Source organism: Theropithecus gelada, chromosome 16, assembly GCF_003255815.1.
Source record: "Theropithecus gelada isolate Dixy chromosome 16, Tgel_1.0, whole genome shotgun sequence".
NCBI classification, from domain to species: domain Eukaryota; kingdom Metazoa; phylum Chordata; class Mammalia; order Primates; family Cercopithecidae; genus Theropithecus; species Theropithecus gelada.
Genome location: NC_037684.1, coordinates 35,945,602 through 35,950,971, shown reverse-complemented (window position 1 = coordinate 35,950,971; position 5,370 = coordinate 35,945,602).

Sequence of the window (5,370 nt, the reverse complement as noted above, 5' to 3'; positions counted from 1 at the left end):
TTTCTGCATTTCCAACTGAGGTACGAGGTTCATCTCACCAGGGCATGTCAGACAGTGGGTGCAGGACAGTGGGTGCAGCCCACTGAGCGAGAACTGAAGCAGGGCAACGCATTGCCTCACCCGGGAAGCTCAAGGGGTAAGGGAATTCCCTTTCCTAGCCAAGGGAAATCGTGACACACAGCACCTGGAAAATTGGGTCACTCCCACCCTAATACTTCGCTTTTCCAAGGGTCTTAGCAAACGGCACACCAGGAGATTATATCCCGTGCCTGGCTCAGAGTGTCCCAGGCCCACGGGGCCTCCCTCATTGCTAGCACAGCAGTCTGAGATATAACTGCAAGGCGGCAGCAAGGCTGGGGGAGGGGCACCCACCATTACTGAGGCTTGAGTAGGTAAACAAAGTGGCTGGGAAGCTCGAACTGGGTGGAGCCCACCGCAGCTCAAGGAGGCCTGTCTGCCTCTGTAGACTCCACCTCTGGGGACAGGACATAGCCAACAAAAGGCAGCAGAAACCTCTGCAGATTTAAATGTCCCTGTCCGACAGCTTTGAAGAGAGTAGTGGTTCCCAAGCATGGAATTTGAGATCTGAGAACGGACAGACTGCCTGCCCAAGTGGGTCCCTGACCCCTGAGTAGCCTAACTGGGAGACACCCCCCCACCAGGGGCAGACTGTCACCTTACACCTCACATGGCCGGGTACCCCTCTGAGACGAAGCTTCCAGAGGAACAATCAGGCAGCAACATTTGCTGTTCAGCAAATTCACTCTTCTGCAGCCTCTGCTGCTGATACCCAGGCAAACAGGGTCTGGAGTGGACCTACAGCAAACTCCAACAGACCTGCAGCTGAGGGTCCTGACTGTTAGAAGGAAAACTAACAAACAGGATATCCACACCAAAACCCCATCTGTACGTCACCATCATCAAAGGCCAAAGGTAAATAAAACCACAAAGATAGGGAAAAAACAGAGCAGAAAAGCTGAAAACTCTAATAATCAGAGAGCCTCTCCCCCTCCAAAGGAACGCAGCTCCTCACCAGCAATGGAACAAAGCTGAATGGAGAATGACTTTGATGAGTTGAGAGAAGAAGGCTTCAGATGATCAAACTTCTCCAAGTTAAAGAAGGAAGTCGAACCCATTGCAAAGAAGCTAAAAACCTTGAAAAAATATTTGATGAATGGGTAACTAAAATAACCAATGTAGAGAAGTCCTTAAATGACCTGATAGAGCTGAAAACCATGGCATGAGAACTACATGACAAATGCACAAGCTTCAGTAACCGATTTGATAAACTGGAAGAAAGGGTATCAGTGATTGAAGATCAAATGAATGAAATAAAGCAAGAAGTTTAGAGGAAAAAGAAACGAACAAAGCCTCCAAGAAATATAGGATTATGTGAAAAGGCCAAATCTACGTCTGATTGGTGTACCTGAAAGTGACGGGGAGAATAGAACCAAGTCGGAAAACACTCTGCAGGATATTATCCAGGAAAACTTCCCCAACCTAGCAAGATAGGCCAACATTCAAATTCAGGAAATACAGAGAACACCACAAAGATACTCTTCGAGAAGAGCAACTCCAAGACACATAATTGTCAGATTCACCAAAGTTCAAATGAAGGAAAAAATGTTAAGGGCAGCCAGAGAGAAAGGTTGGGTTACTCACAAAGGGAAGCCCATCAGACTAACAGCAGATCTCTCGGCAGAAACTCTACAAGCCAGAAGAGAGTGGGGGCCAATATTCAACATTCTTAAAGAAAAGAATTTCAACCCAGAATTTCATCTCCAGCCAAACTAAGTTTCATAAGTGAAGGAGAAATTAAATCCTTTCCAAACAAGCAAATGCTGAGAGATGTTGTCATCACCAGGCCTGCCCTACAAGAGCTCCTGAAGGAAGCACTAAACATGGAAAGGAACAACCAGTACCAGCCACTGCAAAAACATGCCAAAATGTAGAGACCATTGATGCTAGGAAGAAACTGCATCAACTAATGAGCAAAATAACCAGCTAACATCATAATGACAGGATCAACTTCACACATAACAATATTAACCTTAAATGTAAATGGCCTAATGCTCCAATTAAAAGAAACACACTGGCAAATTGGATAAAGAGTCAAGATCCATCAGTTTGCTCTATTCAGGAGACCCATCTCCCATACAGAGACACACATAGGCTCAAAATAAAGGGATGGAGGAAGATCTACCGAGCATATGGAGAACACAAAAAAGGCAGGGGTTGCAATCCTAGTCTCTGATAAAACAGACTTTAAACCAACAAAGATCAAAAGAGACAAAGAAGGCCATTATATAATGGTAAAGGGATCAATTCAACAAGTAGAACTAACTATGCTAAATATATATGCACCCAATACAGGAGCACTCAGATTCATAAAGCAAGTCCTTAGAGACTTACAAGGAGACTTAGACTCCCACAGAATAATAATGGGAGACTTTAACAGCCCACTGTCAATATTAGACAGATCAATGAGACAGAATGTTAACAAGGATATCCAGGAATTGAACTCAGTTCTGCACCAAGTGGACCTGATAGACATCTGCAGAACTCTCCACCCCAAATCAACAGAATATACATTCTTCTCAGCACCACATCACACTCATTCCAAAATTGAACGCATAGGGGGAAGTAAAGCACTCCTCAGCAAATGAAAAAGAACAGAACTTATAACAAACTGTCTCTCAGACCACAGGGCAATCAAATTAGAACTCAGGATTAAGAAACCCACTCAAAACTGCTCAACTACATGGAAACTAAACAACCTGCTCCTGAATGACTACTGGGTACATAACGAAATGAAGGCAGAAATAAAGATGTTCCTTGAAACCAATGACAACAAAGATACAACAAACCAGAATCTCTGGGACACATTTAAAGCAGTATGTAGAGGGAAATTTATAGCACTAAATGTTCACAAGAGAATGCAGGAAAGATCTAAAATTGACACCCTAACATCACAATTAAAAGAACTAGAGAAGCAACAGCAAACACATTCAAAAGCTAGCAGAAGGCAAGAAATAACTAAGATCAGAGCAGAACTGAAGGAGATAGAGACACAAAAAACCCTTCAAACAATCAATGAATCGAGGAGCTGGTTCTTTGAAAAGATCAACAAAACAGATAGGCCACTAGCAAGACTAATAAAGAAGAAAAGAGAGAAGAACCAAATAGATGCAACAAAAAATGATAAAGGGGATATCACCACCAACCCCACAGAAATACAAACTACCATCAGAGAATACTATAAACACTGCTACACAAATAAACTAGAAAACCTAGAAGAAATGGATAAATTCCTGGACACATACACTCTCCTAAGACTAAACCAGGAAGAAGTTGAATCCCTGAGTAGACCAATAACAGGCTCTGAAATTGAGGCAATCATTAATAGCCTACCAACCAAAAAAAATCAAGGACCAGACGGATTCACAGCCAAATTCTACCAGAGGTACAAAGAGGAGCTGGTATCATTCCTTCTGAAAGCATTCCAATCAATAGAAAAAGGGGAATCCTTCCTAACTCATTTTATGAGCCTAACATCATCCAGATAGAAAAGCCTGGTAGAGACACAACAAAAAAAGAGAATTTTAGACCAATATGCCTGATAAACATCGATGCAAAAATCCTCCATAAAATACTGGCAAACTGAATCCAGCAGGACATCAAAAAGCTTATCCACCATGATCAAGTTGGCTTCATCTCTGGGATGCAAGGCTGGTTCAATATATACAAATCAATAAATGTAATCCAGCATATAAACAAAACCAAAGACAAAAACCACATGATTATCTCAATAGATACAGAAAAGGCCTTTGACAAAATTCAACAGTGCTTCATGCTAAAAATTCTCAATGAATTTGGTATTAATGGAATGTATCCCAAAATAATAAGAACTATTTATGACAAACCAACAGCCAATATCATACTGAATGGGCAAAAATTGGAAGCATTCCCTTTGAAAACTGGCACAAGACAGGGATGCCCTCTCTCACCACTCCTATTCAACATAGTGTCTCCTATTCAACATATTGTTGGATGTTCTGGCCAGGTAATCAGGCAAGAGAAAGAAATAAAGGGCATTGAATTAGGAAAAGAGGATGTCAAATTGTCCCTGTTTGCAGACGACATGATTGTATAGTTAAAAAACCCCATCGTTTCAGCCCGAAATCTCCTTAAGCTGACAAGCAACTTCAGCGAAGTCTCAGGATACAAAATCAAGGTGCAAAAATCACAAGCATTCTTATACACCAATAAGAGAAAAACAGAGAGCCAAATCATGAGTGAACTCCCATTCACAGTAGCTTCAAAGAGAATAAAATACCTAGGAATCCAACTTACAAGGGATGTGAAGGACCTCCTCAAGTAGAACTACAAATCACTGCTCCTCGAAATAAAAGAGGACGCAAACAAATGGAAGAACTTTCCATGTTCATGGATAGGAAGAATCAATATGAAAATGGTCATACTGCCCAAGGTAATTTATAGATTCAATGCCATCCCCATTAAGCTACCAATGACTTTCTTCACAGAATTGGAAAAAACTACTTTAAAGTTCATATGGAACCAAAAAAAGAGCCCTCATTGCCAAGACAATCCTAAGCCAAAAGAACAAAGCTGGAGGCATGATGCTACCTGACTTCAAACTACACTACAAGGCTACAGTAAACAAAACAGCATGGTACAGGCACCAAAAAAGAGATATAGACCAATGGAACAGAACAGAGACCTCAGAAATAATACCACACATCTACAACCATCTGATCTTTGAAAAACCTGACAAAAACAAGAAATGGGAAAAGGATTCCCTATTTAAGAAATAGTGCTGGGAAAACCGGCTAGCCATATGTAGAAAGCTGAAATGATCCCTTCCTTACACCTCATACAAAAATTAATTTAAGATGAGTGAGAGACTTAAATGTTAGACCTAAAAGCATAAAAACCCTAGAAGAAAATCTAGCCAATAGTATTCAGGACATAGGTATGGGCAAGGACTTCATGTCTAAAACACCAAAAGCAAAGGAACAAAAGCCAAAATTGACAAATGCATCTAATTAAACTAAAGAGCTTCTGACAGCAAAAGAAACCACCATCAGAGTGAACAGGCAACCTGCAGAATGGGAGAACATTTTTGCAATCTACTCATCTGACAAAGGGCTAATATCCAGAACCTACAAGAACTCAACCAAATACACAAGAAGAAACAACCCCATCAAAAAGTGAGCAAAGGATATGGACAGACACTTCTCAAAAGAAGACATTTACACAGCCAACAGGCACATGAAAAAATGCTCATCATCACTCACCATCAGAGAAATGCAAATCAAAACCACAATGAGATACCATGTCACACCAGTT